This window comes from Scyliorhinus torazame, chromosome 1, assembly GCF_047496885.1.
Source record: "Scyliorhinus torazame isolate Kashiwa2021f chromosome 1, sScyTor2.1, whole genome shotgun sequence".
Lineage (NCBI taxonomy): Eukaryota > Metazoa > Chordata > Chondrichthyes > Carcharhiniformes > Scyliorhinidae > Scyliorhinus > Scyliorhinus torazame.
In genome coordinates, this window is record NC_092707.1 from 21,049,773 (window position 1) to 21,066,466 (window position 16,694).

The 16,694-nt window shown below is 48.3% G+C and overlaps 1 protein-coding gene across 2 annotated transcripts in view; it reads right to left on the reverse strand.

The window, feature by feature from the left end:
- The window catches only part of ydjc (YdjC chitooligosaccharide deacetylase homolog), a 118,392-nt gene extending 103,058 nt beyond the window's left edge, over positions 1-15,334 (reverse strand). The window contains exon 1 of one of the 2 annotated variants that reach the window (XM_072475046.1): positions 15,223-15,334. The gene's annotated coding sequence lies outside the window, so the exon portion shown is untranslated. Of the gene's footprint in view, positions 1-14,603; positions 15,140-15,222 lie in introns of those variants that run through there. The other variant, XM_072474883.1, reaches the window with a different exon arrangement.
- Positions 15,335-16,694: the final 1,360 nt, after the last annotated feature.

Sequence of the window (16,694 nt, forward strand, 5' to 3'; positions counted from 1 at the left end):
GGGGCCCAGAGGACTAACCGGGTCAGGGAAAGAAGCCATGAGCCTCTGTGCTTCTCCTGTTCCTGGGCTCTATAGCCCCTCCCCACCCTTTAACCCTCATCCTCAATTGTCCATGTTATTTTTTTCCCCAGCTTCAGGATTCACCAATCAAATTTCACCAGTCACAGAGCGACCCTAGTAACTGCTGCTGATTGCAAATATTGTCTGATTTACATGCACAATGCCGAGAGTGGCAATGTAAATTTGTGTGCACCCTTTAGGGTGGCGGAGTGATATCACAGGGCTAAAAACCCTGCTTTTAAAGCAGACCAAGGCAGGCCAGCAGCACGGTTCAATTCCCGTACCAGCCTCCCCGAACAGGCGCCGGAATGTGGCGACTAGGGGCTTTTCACAGTAACTTCATTTGAAGCCTACTTGTGACAAGAAAGCGATTTTCATTTCATTTCATTCATTTTTTCATTTCATTTCATATTGTCGCTGGACTAGTAACGCAGGGGCCCAGAGTGATACTCTGGGGGCCGGTGTTCAGATCCCGCCACTGCAGATGGTAAAATTTGAATTCAATTAAAAAAAACATCTGGAATTAAAAGTCTAAAGATGAACATGAAAGCATTGTCGATTGTCGTAAAAACCCATTTGCTTCACGAATGTCCTTTTAGGGAAGGAAATCTGTCGCCCTTACCTGGTCTGACCTACGTGTGACTCCCGACCCACAGCAATGTGGTTGACTCTTAAAAGCTCCCAGGGATGGGCAATAAATGCCAGCCCAGCCAACGATGCCACACCCCGTGAATGAGTTTTTAAAAACCCATGGCTATTAAACAAACCAGTGTGTACAAATTTGAATCGATGTCATGGCTTCTGGTTTTCAGAAGTTCGAAATAGTCACACTGTGTGACTCAGAATACCAGAGGTTCATCGAGTGAAATTTCTTACAACTCTCCAGGTGGCTGGTGGACTGATACATTGCTGCTTGCCACCTGACCGCAGTGTAGCAATTAATGCGGTGCCCCAGAGCTATATTCACATATTCGGGGCGGCACATGGTTGCTTCACCGCTCCAGTCTCCCAGGTTCGATTCCCGGTCACTGTCTGTGCGGAGTCTGCACGTTCTCCCCGTGTCTGCGTGGGTTTCCTCCGGGTGCTCCGGTTTCCTCCCACAGTCCAAAGATGTGCGGGTTAGCATGGATTGGCCATGCTAAATTCCCCTAAGGTTAGGTGGGATCGCTGGGTTACGGAATAGGGTGGAGGTGTGGGCGTAAGTAGGGTGCTCTTTCCAAGAGCCGGTGAAGACTGGATGGGCTGAATGGCCTCCTTCTGCACTGTAAATTCTATGATTCTATGATAACAATCAGTTCCTAACTATTTACGAATAATAACTTCCACCTCCTTTTTTTAAAAAAAGCTTCTATATCAATATAACTGTTCCGATCGTTAGTTAGATGCTTATGTAATTAGACTGGAGACCTTTAGTTTTCTAGTTTCCTCTTTTCATGTTGGTAACGTGCCTCCTCTCAAGTTAAAGCAGTGGGCTGCAGACAGTCTTTGGCCGAGCAGTGCTCCTTCTCAAACTCTGCATTATGATTCTGTCGCACAAGTGTTTTTCTACCAGGCGACCCGCGTTTACAGAATGGCCGATTCTCGCGACCCACGCCACATTCACAATAGATTCTCCATACTTACTTTTAAAAACATCACACTCACTTGTTGGCACTTCTGTATCATTAAATGTGAAAACCGTAAATTGAGCTGCTGTTTCACCTAAAACGACAGCTCCACCCTGTTATCTTGGGTGTAACTCAGGATTATTTGATGATTTTATATCTTCACACCCATCGTTAGCATTTGGAGAATTGCGTGCAAGCACTGGAAAGATTAACAGACTCAATATTGCACAGTTTTAACAATGCGGTGTTCACGCGTTCATAACCTAACATGACCTCGGATAGGAAATTAAACTTAAAACTGCCACTTCAGAAACGGCTAAATTCTCCGGAAACGGCGCGATGTCCGCCGACAGGTGCCCAAAACGGCGCCAATCAGACGGGCATCGCGCCGCCCCAAAGGTGCGGAATGCTCCGCATCTTTGGGGGCTGAGCCCCAACACTGAGGGGCTAGGCCGACGCTGGAGGAATTTCCGCCCCGCCAGCTGGCGGAAAAGGCCCTTGGTGCCCCGCCAGCTGGCGCGGAAATGACATCTCCGGGCGGCGCATGCGCGGGAGCGTCAGCGGCCGCTGACAGTTTCCCGCGCATGCGCAGTGGAGGGAGTCTCTTCCACCTCCGCCATGGTGGAGACCGTGGCGGAGGCGGAAGGGAAAGAGTGCCCCCACGGCACAGGCCCGCCCGCGGATCGGTGGGCCCCGATCGCGGGCCAGGCCACCGTGGGGGCACCCCCCCGGGGTCAGATCGCCCCGCGCCCCCCCCAGGACCCCGGAGCCCGCCCACGCCGCCTTGTCCCGCAATTTATCGGGGGGACGTCGGCCCATCCGGGCCAGAGAATCGAGCGGGGGGGGCCCGCCAACCGGCGCGGCGCGATTCCCGTCCCCGCCGAATATCCGGTGCCGGAGACTTCGGCAACCGGCGGGGGCGGGATTCACGCCAGCCCCTGGCGATTCTCCGACCCGGCGGGGGGTCGGAGAATGTCGCCCCAGGAGCCCGAACTGCTGAACTAAAAACAAGGTCAGACAGAATGTCACTGGACGCCTGTCAGTACCATTTCCCAGGTAAATATCTAACAGACTGAAAACATGCTTAAAAAAACAATGTTGGGCACAACTTAGCTGACCAATATGCAAAACATGCCGAGACATTCCATTCCATATACCTGCAACATTTTACCGGCTCCTGTAGACAGGAGTGTAGTTGCCAGCTAATGCCATCCTTGGCGAACAATTGAAATCCCGATAAAGGTAGAAGCAAAAGTCCTTGCGGTGCAGGAACCGATTCAGCTGATGGAGTCCATGTGGCCACACGGCAGAGACAAATGCCTGGGAGCGAGCACCTTGGAAGAAGGGGTGGATAGCGGTGGGCGAGATGATAAAAAAAGAACAGTTCTTAAAGGACAAGAGCCCCGGTGAGTGGAGAGACAATTCGGAGGTGGAGTGGACATAGGGGTTTGGTGGAGTGGACATAGGGGTTTGTAGGGGTGGAGGAGGCTGTACGTCCAGGTTAACGGAGAGCATGGTAAAGGACGCACGGGACGCAAGGGCAGCATGGTAGCATAGTGGTTAGTGCAGTTGCTTCACAGCTCCAGGATCCCAGTTTCGATTCCTGGATTGGTGCAGAGTTTGCACCTTCTCCCCGTGTCTGCGCGGGTTTCCTCCAGGTGCTCCGGTTTCCTCCCACAGTCCAAAGATGTGCGGGTTAGGTGGATTGGCCATGCTAAATTGCCCTTAAGTGTCCAAAAAGGTTAAGTGAGGTTACTGGGTTACAGGGATAGGGTGGAGGTGTGGCCTTGGGTAGGATGCTCTTTCCAAGGGCAAGTGTAGACTCGATGGGCCGAATGGCCTCCTTCAGCACTGAAATTCTATGATATAATCACAGTCAGTGACAGACTGAACACAAGCAATAATACAGATCCCCACGCTGAATACAATAGCAGGACATGCCACCCAAAGAAAATCTTACAGGTCACTGGCTGCAAACTGCTCCAACCACACTGTGGCCGAGAGAGGCAAGGAAGTCCATGTCACTGGCTTCTACATCAGCCTCATGTGGTCATATATTGTACCGCAGTGAGAATTTACCCAGAGAGAAAACGGAAAAAAACGGTCAGGCGATCTTTCGGGATGGGTTTTTGGCGACCCTTTCTACACCATTCTGTGACCCACCCGCAGGTCCCGATACCCACTTTGAAAATCGCTGCTGTAGCATATAACTTTCTCTTCCGACCAAGAGGTGTGTTTCACCGGTTTTTCAGCTTCCCGATGTGCCCACTCCGCTCGGCTTCTTGCCGTCCGTATCCCCCCCTTCACCAGCAATTCTCACCCCAACGGGCTCCAGTAAATTATTCTCCGACACCGTGCCACAGAGTTAAGCTGTAGTTGGTTAATTTTCTATCTGAACTCGGCATTCTTTCCTTAGGCTTTGCTGTTTGAAGGCCATTCTGTTGCAGTTTTAACCAAAACGTTTTAGGATCTCCCACTTGGGTGGGTTCTTGACGGCTAAACATGCAGCTTGCTGCTCCATACGCTTCTCTGCAGCTTGCCATGGCATGTTCTGCTGAAGTTTTCAGTCTTCCCAGGCCAGTGGCTTTATTCTCTAGCTCTACCTTTTCAACTTGCGAGTGCTGCCATTTCTGGAGGTCGTCTTTTTTTTATATGAACACAAGTTTCCTGAACTTTCCAAATGAAATGAAATGGAAATCGCTTATTGTCACAGGTAGGCTTCAAATGAAGCTACTGTGAAAAGCCCCTAGTCGCCACATTCCGCCGCCTGTTCGGGGAGGCTGGTACGGGAATTGAACCGTGCAGCTGGCCTGCCTTGGTCTGCTTTCAAAGCCAGCGATTTAGCCCTGTGCTAAACCAGCCCTTGCAAATGAGCTCCTCTCTCCCTTTTTGTCCAGAGCTCTTGGCTCCTTCAACATCGTCGCGAGGAATTAAACACCCAACTCATTTGACCGTGCTATCTCTCATAATAATGGAATATTACCCAATCTGTAGCCTCTGGCAGACTTGCCTTTCTTCTAACTCTGGAGCTCCCTTTTAGCTCTATGTGTATTATTTATAGACAAGATAAATCACCGGTTTCTCGCTGGATCAATAGTGATGGGATACTCAAAATCTTCAAAAGTATCCACCCATTTCATCAAAACACTCTGGATACATTTGTATCAGATCTTCTGGGCTACTGAATTGGGGGGAGGGGGTTGTTACCTTGTGGCACCTCCTGGTTTACTGCAGATAATCTGAAGCTCCTTCATAACTGCAGAACCCCAGGATGCAGCACCCTCTCGGGTTCAGTGGTTAGAGTAGACGCCTGCTCCCGGCGGTCGAATATGCGCCATCAGCGTGACGTTGCTCATTTCAGACCATCTTTCCTTCCTTTCTTTCAGATTTTCAGGAAAGAATGTTCCGGTATAGACTTGGTGAGATGATGTTACTCGAAGCCCTGGTATCAAGCTTCGGCTTCAGATTAATGCTTCTGGGTTTATTTCTCACCCACTTCCTGATCTGACCGGTGTGTGAATTTCCTTTCTTTGCTAATTGTCCCATTCGGCCATTTCATCTAGTTGGATGGTTCCAGCGCCAATTGCGTTCTCGAACTCTCAGTCAACTTTCAGGGTATGGAGCTGTTGGTTTCGCCCAGTTGCTGTCTCCGATAACTCATTCACCAGCTTCTTTCTTCTGCGCGTCTTTTCCCAGTGATTGGACTTTATAATAGTAATCTTTATTATTGTCACAAGTAGGCTTACATTAAAACTGCAATGGAATTACTGTGAAAATCCCCTAGTTGCCACATTCCGGCCCCTGTTCGGGTACACAGAGGGAGAATTCAGAATGTCCAAATTATCTAACAGCAAGTCTTTCGGGTCTAGTGGGAGGAAACCGGAGCACCCGGAGGAAACCCACGCAGACACGGGGACAACGTGCAGACGCCGCACAGACAGTGACCCAAGCCGGGAATCGAACCCGAGACCTTGGCGCTGTGAAGCAACAGTGCTAACCACTGTGCTACCGTGCCGCCTCTTCTCAGAAGCTCTACAGTTAGACCCATTTGCAAAGCATTTCCTCCTGTCTGCGTTGCTACTTCATTGCCTCAACCGTGTTGCCTTTCTCTTGTCTTAAATCTATCGCTTGCATTCGGGTAGCCAGCGTCTTCATCTGTCTACTCGTGGCTTCACGTGCTCTGGCGGTGGTGGGAGTGGGAGCTTGTTCTTTCCAATCACATCTTTTTGTCCTTCGGGGTGCGCAGAACCCCAAGTGGGCAGCCCATCGGCCCGTTTCCCTGGACGTACATTTTATGGCTGAATTTTTCAATCCTTGTTGAGACATTCATCCTGGGCTTGTGCAGGCCAGCACGGTAGCACAAGTGGCTAGCACAAGTGGCTAGCACGGTGGCTTCACAGCGCCCCAAGGTCCCAGGTTCGATTCCTGGCTTGGGTGTCTGTGCGGAGTGTGCACGTTCTCCCCGTGTCTGCGCGGGTTTCCTCCGGGTGCTCCGGTTTCCTCCCACAGTCCAAAGATGTGCAGGTTGGGTGGATTGGCCATGCTAAATTGCCCTGAGTGACCAAAAAGATTAGGAGGGGTTATTAGGTTACGGGGATAGGGTGGAAGTGAGGGCTTAAGTGGGCCGGTGCAGACTCGATGGGCTGAATTGCCTCCTTCTGCACTGTATATTCTATGTTAAATTGTCAGCAAGCTCATTGTCCTGCCTCAGCTTTTGAAATTCGTAACAGTGGAACCAATGATTTGACTTGGCTGGAGATGTGTTCTGAATTTATCATCATTTTATCTAGGATTTAGTGTCATCCTCACTCTTCTATCTCCCAGCTACTAAACAAATTTAACTCTTTCTCTCCAGGTCCCACAACAAGGATGTAGCTGACTCCTTCCCCTTCTCTATCTGCTTTTAAAAGCGACTGAATGTCATGCTGTATGTTTGTTTAACTATCTCAAATGCACCTCCGCTGTCATTAGCTGTGTGTTCATCGCTGCAACAGCCACCATTTCCTTTCACCCACAATTCACTACATTTTTCTCTCTCTCTCTCTCTCTCTCTCGCCCTCTCTCCCTGGTACTAATTTTGGTTGATTTTTTTTCCTCAACCCAATTTAGCACTAAATCCATTTGAAACATTCAGGTCTTGCTCCCAGACACCCCTTACCACCATCTTATGTCTCCTGGTTCTCAAAATTTCACAAAGTAATCACATTTTTAGAACCACATAGCAGAGACTCATCGATTTAGCTCAGTGAGCTAGACAGCTGGTTTGTAATGCAGAACAAGGCCAGCAGCGCGGGTTCTATTCCCGTACCAGCCTCCCCGAACAGGCGCCGGAATGTGGCAACTAGGGGCTTTTCACAGTAACTCCATACTTGCGACAGTAAAAGATTATTATTGGGCAGCACGGCAGCACAGTGGTTAGCACTGTTGCTTCACAGCTCCAGGGTCCCAGGTTCGATTCCGGCTTGGGTCACTGTCTGTGCGGAGTCTGCACGTTCTCCCGTGTCTGCTTGGGTTTCCTCCGGGTGCTCCGGTTTCCTCCCACAGTCCAAAGATGTGCGGGTTAGGTGGATTGGCCATGCTAAATTGCCCTTAGTGTCCAAAAAGGTTGGGTTAGGTGGGGTTACGGGGATAGGGTGGCGGTGTGGGTTTCAGTAGGGTGCTCTTTCTGAGGGCCGGTGCAGACTCGATGGGTTGAATGGCCTCCTTCTGCACTGTAAATTCTATGATTGCATTTCTTTCAGTTCACCATGTGGCGGATGGACTTATCCATTGCTGCTCAGCACCTGACTGTGGGGCAGTAATAAATATGGCATTTCAGATGTATTGTCATGTGACCTTTACATCCTAACAGTTTACGAACAATGTTGTAATGTGCCCTTTTAAGGGATTGCAGCATGACAGCACTAGGATGAAAGTGTGCCTTGCAATCCAGTTTTAGGGTGTGGGTTCCGGCAGCAGAGGTGGCTCGCCATTGGCTGCCAGCGGGATCCTCAGATTCCGTCGACGTCAATGGCGTTCTGCGGGGCTCGCTTGCCCTGCTTTCAGCTGGACTGGCAGATCCCATTGGCAGTAAGAGTTGGAAAATACCACCCTAAGTTTCACTTTACAGAAGAGCATATGGTCCACAGCTCTACTGCTGGTGCCTTCAAACTTTATACCCATGTATAGCACAACATGGTGTTGCCTTTTTTACCTGCTATAAATATGGCAATCAATAAGGTTGCCCTTCTTTCTTTTGGATATCAATATTATATTGCTCAGAGTCGTCAGGTATCAAATGATACCACCACAAGGTTCAACCGGATATCGATCAAAGAGCCAAACACCAGTTAGTTAGTTCAAGATCAAGGGTACTTTATTTACACACAATTAATCATGCAACATAAACGCTACTAGCTAAACTACACCTATCAACTATGACAACCTGTACTTAACTTCAGGCACCCGGCTTAAGTCAGAGGAACAGTGGCCTTTTTTTCGATTCGGGATCTATCGAGTCTGTAGAAGTAACTGCTGCTCAGCTGGGCTCATCCGTCTGGTAGCGGGCGTTAAACTTGAACTTGCTTCTGGTGGTGCTGAAATTGGAAATAGACGTTGCCGGAGCGCCAGGTCCAAGAGAAGCCGAACACTTGGTGGTCTCTCTCTTTATCCTTAGGGGTTTTCGCGCTCTTTGGGCGATCCTTCAGTTTGGACCCCACTAATTGGGTATTTCTTGATCACTGTGTTCGATTTGATCCAATAAAGGGGCGGGTGCCTTGATGGCTGGGCGTGTCCTAAGCGGTCATTGATCCTGTTGTTTACACTTCCTGAGTACAGGGAGTGGCGCCGAAATGTCTGGGATTGTATCGGTTACTCAAGTATCAGTCCTTTGTCTTACGGAGATGGGCCATCAAAATGCCAATTGGTTGGGGGTTTCGATGCTGCCTGGATTCTTCGCTCACAAATATACATTCAGACTCGGAGCCTGCCTGAACCTTACATTATCCATTTTTTTCCCATTATGCTTTGCGACCGTCCATGTTTCTTATTGTAAGTGGCCACCCCAGATGGCTACAATGGTATGCAACAGTGCTTCTTTCTAAATACCTCAGCCTGGCAGCAAGATTAAGCACAAGGACAGGGTGATGAACAGTCTTGACATGGCATGTTTGGCCAGACTGCAATGACGTTGAAGTACTGGAGAGTGTTGAGAATGTTGTGAGCGGACTACGCAAAAGTAGTCTTTAAGACACAGTGTTCAAATAAAGAGTGGGTAACATCGACAGATCTTTCATGGGGATACTGCTGCACACAGCTAGTCAGTTCAGGTAGTCAGTTCAGGGGAGTGTGACAGCACATCGAGACGACCAGTGTGGGCATGGGCTGGGCTGATAGCAAGCGAGTGAGAGTCAAATAACTTTAAAAAGTACCTAAAAACACAACCATCATAAATCGGGCCAGAGAAAGTTGTGATTGTAATGGATAGCTTTGGAGTTGATGTTGTAGAAGAAATTGAATAAATAAGGATGAGGGTTAAAGGGATATTGTCAGAATGTCCACAAAATACCCCAATTTAAATTGCAATGCAGCTGTCCTAATATCCAAATGCTGAATTTTAAACAGTGACACTGAGTGTGCGTGAACCAGAGAAACAGGCCGTAAAAACGGGCCTAGCAATTGGGAATGAAGGTCCACACAGACTCAACACACCAGGAACAACGGCAGATCAGCTAAAGGATCCCCAAAGGATATGGATTACACTCCAAGACCAGTTCAGCGGCAGGTTAAACTTCTGCTTCCATTGAATAGGGAAGCACAGTGGGCTAAGGCAGTTGGCTTGTAATGAAATGAAATGAAAATGAAAATCGCTTATTGTCACAAGTCGGCTTCAAATGAAGTTACTGTGAAAAGCCCCTAGTCGCCACATTCCGGCGCCTGTTCGGGGAGGCTGGTACGGGAATTGAACCATTCAAGCAAGAATGGCTGTCCTTTATCCCATCAGAAACATACATATACATGACGTGACTGACAAACGAGAAAATGACGATTATGTCCACGACGCGATGAGTTGTAACCAGAGGTTTCACACCATAAATCCCGTGGAAAACACAAGATTAACATAGAATTTACAGTGTAGAAGGAGGCCATTCGGCCCATCGAGACTGCACCCAACCCAAGGTCAACACCTCCACCCGATCCATAACCCAACACTCAGGGCAATTTTGGACACTAAGGGCAATTTTGGACACTAAGGGCACTTTATCATGGCCAACCCACCTAACCTGCACATCTTTGGACTGTGGGAGGAAACCGGAGCACCCGGAGGAAACCCACGCACACACGGGGAGGATGTGCAGACTCCACACAGACAGTGACCCAAGCCGGAATCGAACCTGGGACCCTGGAGCTGTGACGCAATTGTGCTATCCACAAATACCATCTCACCATCCAAATGGTTTGCCAAGATTCGAATGATCTGCTCAAAGGAAGTTGGTAACTACTCGTCCTCTTGGGCAAGTTGGACAGAGGAGCAAGTGGCAACGTACCACCCCTGCGAATTCTAAAGGACATGCATACACAAACAAGGGGCTGTTTAGCACAGGGCTAAATCGCTGGCTTTGAAAGCAGACCAAGGCAGGCCAGCAGCACGGTTCAATTCCCGTACCAGCCTCCCCGAACAGGCGCCGGAATGTGGCGACTAGGGGCTTTTCACAGTAACTTCATTTGAAGCCTACTTGTGACAATAAGCAATTTTCATTTCATTTTCATTTCATGGAAGGCCGTGGCGAAACTTCCTGTTGTGAAACTCTCAAGTGTACAACAGTTCACAGATTCCATAGTCCTGGAGTGCAAGTACAGTCAATTCTCCTGGTGTCACAGATATTCTACATCTTGCAGACTAAAGGCCCAGTGATGACAGACCTACCGACATGCCATGATCTCACACTAGTCACAATCCACGGAATTTATGAAACATCACATGGCAGGTCAGCTTCAGAAAAGACCCCTATCACCTCAGTCCACCACCTAACCTCAAAATATCCGGAATGTTTCGAAAAAATTGGCAGTTTCAAGGGCGCTGCAACATTACACTTGCTGGAGAATGCAGGTCCATCCATTGATCTGGTACATTTTGCACAATACAAGGCCAGCAGCGATAAGAAGTGTGAAGGATTCCACACTACTGTGGAAAACCATCACTGAAGGATGGCCTGATTTAATGCAGCATGTCCATGAACACGCAGAAAGTTTTGGTCCGACCGGGATGAACTAGGCATTTCCTTAGGACTCAGTTTTAAAGGCAGGCGGGTCATTATACCAGAATCTTCGTGACATGATATTCTTCAACAACTTCATCACTCACACATGGATGTAGATTGGACGAGAAGACTTGCAAGAGAGACAGGCACCTGTTGGCTAGTTCTGAACAATGACAGTGAAGTTGTTGTCAATTAGTGCGAAGCATGTCAACAGCATACGCCAAATGAGCAGAAAGAACTACTGATACCACTTGAAGTTTCTATCCAACCTTCGTCTAAAAATTGCATCTTATCTCTTTCATATCCATAGCACTGACTTCATCATCATTGGCGACTATTTCACCAAGTACTCCAATGTTCAACAATTGTACACGACATCGAGCACAACTTCTGAGAGCACTCCAGATGCTATTTACAGTTTTTTTGGTGTGCCCAGAGAGTTCATTACTGATAAGGGTCCACAAATTATTAGTGAGCCATTTCAGGATATGCGAGAAAAATGGAATATTGATCATACTACTGCTTCTCCTCATCGAATCACTACAATGAAGGAGGCCATTTGGCCCATCGATTCTGCACCGACTCTTCAAATGAGCATTCTACCCATGTCCACTCCCCCGTCCACCTTGCCCTATCCCCGTAACCTAACCTTGCACATCTTTGAACACTAAGGGGCAATTTAGGATGGCCAATCCACCTAAACTGCACATCTTTGGACTGTGGGAAAAAAACGGGGCACCCGGAGGAAACCCATGCAGACCCAGGAAGGGCGTACATACTCCACACAGTCACCCAAGTCCGAAATTGAACCCGGGTCCCTGGTGTTGTGAGGCAGCAGTGCTAACCACTGTGCCACCCATAGATCTAACAGCCTCAGCTGAATGAATGATACACACGGTGAAATCCCTAATTCTCAAATATAAGACTGGCCACGCAAGATCGAAACATTGCAATGTTACATCTGAGAGACAGCATCTTAGGGGAGCATGGTAGTACAGTGGTTAGCACTGTGGCTTCACAGCGCCAGGGTCCCAGGTTCGATTCTTGGTTGGGTCACTGTCTGTGCGGAGTCTGCACGTTCTCCCTGTGTCTGCGTGGGTTTCCTCTGGGTGCTCGGGTTCCTTCCACTAGTCCTGAAAGACGTGTTGTTTGGTCATTCGGATATTCTGAATTCTCCCTCTGTGTACCCGAACAGGCGCTGGAATGTGGCGACTCGGGGCTTTTCACAGTAACTTCATTGCAATGTAAGCCTATTTGTGACAATAAAGATTATTATTATACAGAGCGACACCTTTAAGTGCAACTATTCTGTCGACGATAGAGCTCATGTTTGGCAGACCGTCGTGTACCAATAAACCTACTCTCACCTATCCTACTCTCTCAGAAACTAGAGAACAACTTTTAAAACTTCAAGAGAAGATGACCAATATGCATGATGAAAACGTGGGTATAGAATTGCCAAGTTTACAGCTGGGAAAACAGGTTTGCATCCAGGATCCCACAGAAGGTACGTGGCAGCCGACAGAGGCGACAAGGGGTTTTTCAGAACCAAAGTCCTATGAAGTAATTCCACCAAAAGGTCAAATGGTGAGGCATAACGGAGGTCAAGTCACATCCATTCCAGCTCCTAAGCCACCGTACATTTCTATTGCATCGAGGGTTAGCTCCCAAATGCAACCAGAAACAGCTTGCAAGTATCCTCAGTGAGCAAACAAGGTTACCATTACAAAATCTGGGCATACCAGCAGGATATCATTCTGCTTTTGAGACAATGATTCACTGGACCTACGCACTTGTATAATGTTAACTAAACATGAACTGTAAATAGTTACACTTCCTTGAAAGGGTGGGTGCATCTTGAAAAAGAGTTTTGTTGTAATATGTATTTAAGGGATCACAGCATGACATGTGGGGGGTGGGGGTGGAAGCAAGTCATGTGATCCAGTAATAGTTTCCAAGAAGAGCGCACAGCTGATGTCTTCAAGCTTTACACCCATTCATATTGGTTCCCACATGCCTATCCTAATAAATGAACCCACAATGGGTTTACACAACCCTTATGAATGAGTGGTGTCTTTATATCATTATGAAAACCGCAACAAATAATATAACAATGTAACAAATGTAACGCAAATCAAAACATTGAATGAAATGCAAACAGCACCCTGGAAGTAATAAGAACCAATTGCAAGATACACATCCTATTGCAGACCTTTTGTGATCAATTTCATTTCTGGCCAACATTAGAAAACCATGATATCTATGTTCCCAAGCATTGGGAAAGGGAGGGGGGTTTGGGCACATACGTATGTCAACTCTATGTTGACAACTCCCATCCCACCAATTTGGGGCCCAGAATTTATTTTTCCACTTCCACCAAAAAATTAAAACTCATTAACTGCTTTTATCATCAATGTACCAAAGAGCCCCCACAGTGCTGGACCATCGAGTTTGCACCGACCCTCTGAAAGAGCACCCTACCTAGGCCCACTCACCCGCTCTACCCCTGTAATCGCACATATCCACCATCTTTCAACACGAAGGGGCGATTTATCGTGGCCAATCCACCTAACCAGCACTTCTTTGGACTGTGGGAGGAAACCGGAGCACCCGGAGGAAACCCAGGCAGATAGAATCATAGAAATTACAGTGCAGAAGGAGGCCATTCGGCCCATCGAGTCTGCACCGGCTCTTGGAAAGAGCACTCTACCCAAAGTCCACACCTCCATCCTATCCCCATAACACAGTAGGCCCACCCAACACTAAGGGCAATTTTTGGACACTAAGGGCAATTTAGCATGACCAATCCACCTAACCTGCACATCTTTGGTCTGTGGGAGGAAACCGGAGCACCCGGAGGAAACCCATGCACACACGGGGAGAATGTGCAGACTCCGCACAGACAGTGACCCAAGCGGGAATCGAACCTGAGACCCTGGAGCTGTGAAGCAATTGTGCTATCCACAATGCTACCGTGCTGCCCAATGGGGAGAAAGTGCAGACTCCGCACAGGCAGTGACCCAAGACCGGAATTGAACCCGGGTCCCTGGCGCTGCGAGGCAACAGTGCTAACCACTGTGCCACCCTATGTACTACTTCAGAAAGAATATGTTTGATTCAAGTACATGGATTTCTGCTGCTTGCATTAGAGTTAAATGCAAACTAGCATATGCGACCATTACAGGTTGCAATGGGTATCAAGGTAAAGCATTGCAAAGCACCTGCACAGACCTGGAGGAAGCAAATCCTTCCTCTTGTAAAAGAGAGTGTTAATTTCTGTAATAATTAACAAGTCACCCATGGTATCACATCCTTGTTCAAAATCATGGTTTCCCTCAATTCGGTTAGTAATGTTGGGTGTTGTGAGAGAAAAAAAATGTGTATTGGTCCTTGAAAGAGGAATTTGAGCTTCTAATATAAAGACCCACACACACAAAATTGCACAACGTAAAATAGCCACGTTGCTTCCCCCCCACCCCCATTGCACAAGTCGATCCAAAACTGGCTGCCTTTTGAAACAACCAGGTCAACATCAAAGCCCGAGGAGCTGGTGTGGGGTTTTCTTCCTGAGAAAGTTTTAAACAGTGCTAGGTGTCCCACTGTCAAGCTCCTATCTGTGTCCCGGGCTGCGAGCACTGTGGATTGACTGGAGGAAGTCATTGTAACATTGTTGTAAAATTGTAACGCTGTGTGTTACCTGGTCAGTTTCAAACGCAGCTCTTGATGCTCGGCCGCTGTGGAGCGCACTGGGCTCGGATGATTATGGGGGGTGGGGGGGAATAAGAAACCTTATCGGTATTTCCATCGGCCAAAACAAAAGCCTAGGAAGTAGGAGCCTTTGCTCCTTTAAAAATAGCTCTCCAGTTAAACGCCGCCAACCCGGGAGGATGTTACGTCCTTTCCACAGACATCAGGCTCAGAGGCCAATGCAGTTTGCTGAAGAAAAAAAACCCACATCCGTGTTGGGGGCAACTTCATTCAGATCCAATTCCCGTCCGCGACAGCCGCCGGCCGCGGTGCCAGCCCGCTGGGCCATAGTGAAGATTGCCAGCCCCTCTGAGCAGCTATCTCGGTGCACAGCAAGCGGCCAGGTCCTGCCGCCACCCTCTAAAGAGGGGAATGGGCAAACCGGCTTTGGGAGGGTTCACTCGTCGCTAAAATTAGCCAAACTGGTGCAAAACGAAACAAACAAAAAGGGACGTCAGGAGCGTAAAATTCCGCTCTCTCGCTGGTTTCAACCCCGCGGGAATAAAACTGGTCCCCCCCCCCCCCCCCCTGTCAAAATAATGATGTGGAGATGCAGTAAGAAGTCTCACCACACCAGGCTAAAGTCCAACAGGTTTATTTTGAAATCATAACCTCTCGGGGCGCTGCTCCTGCATCAGATGAAGTGGAGGCAGATTCACAAACAGAGCAAAATAATGAACAGGGATTTGCTGTTGCACTCCTCCCAGTCCCGTCTTCGGCCTGAACTTCTTCCCTTTTGGTGTGCGTCATGCGCAGGCACCTCGAAACACATTCAAAACACAGAAACACTGCGGAAACTCAGCAGGTCTGGCAGCACGCGTGGAGTGAGGAACAGAGTTAAGGTTTCGAGCCCCAAATCACTCTTCTTCAGCACATACAGACTCGGAAGGTTAACTCTGTTTCTCCCAGCACACGGTGTTGCCAGAACAAAGAAAAGTACAGCACGGGAACAGGCCCTTCGGCCCTCCAAGCCTGCACCGACCATGCTGCCCGTCTGAACTAAAACCCCCAACCTTTCCGGGGTCCGTATCCCTCGATTCCCATCCATTTATTTGTCAAGATGCCCCTTAAACGTCACTATTGTTCCTGCTCCCACCACCTCCCCCGGTACCGAGTTCCAGGCTCCCACCACCCTTTGTGTAAAGAATGTGCCTCGTACATCTCCTCTAAACCTAGCCGCTCGCACCTTAAACCTAATTGGCTCTTCCGCCCTGGGAAAAAAGCTTCTGACTATCCACTCTGTCTATGCCCCTCAGAATCTTGTAGACTTCTATCGGATCGCCCCTCAACCTCCGACGTTCCAGTGAGAGCAAACCAAGTTTCTCCAACCTCTCCTCATAGCTAATGCCCTCCATACCAGGCAACATCCTGATAAATCTTTTCTGTATCCTCTCCAAAGCCTCCACATCTTTCTGGTAGTGTAGTGACCAGAATTGAACACTATATTCCAAGTGCAGCCTAATTAAGGTTCTATGAGGCTGCAACATGACTTGCCAATTTTTAAACTCAATGCCCCGGTCGATGAAGGCAAGCATGAGGTTTGCCTTCTTTACTATCTTCTCGACCTGTGTTGCCACTTTCAGTGACCTGAGTACCTATACACCCAGATCCCTCTGCCTATCAATATTCTTAAGGGTTCTGCCATTTACTGTATATTTCTCATCTGTATTAGACCTTTCAAAATGTATTACCTCACATTTGTCTGGATTAAACTCCATCTGCCATCTCTCCGCCCAAGTCTCCACCCAATCTATATCCTGCTGTATCCTCTGACAGTCCTCATTGCTGTCCACAATTCCACAATCTTTGTGTCATCTGCAAACATACTAATCAAACCAGTTACATTTTCCTCCAAATCATTTATATACATTACAAACAGAAAGGGTCTCAGCACTGATCCCTGAGGGACACCACTAGTCACAGCCCTCCATTCAGAAATGCACCCTTCCACTGTTACCCTCTGTCTTCGATGAACGAGCCAGTTCTGTATCCATCATGCCAGCTCATCTCTGATCCCGTATGGCTTCACCTTCTGTACCAG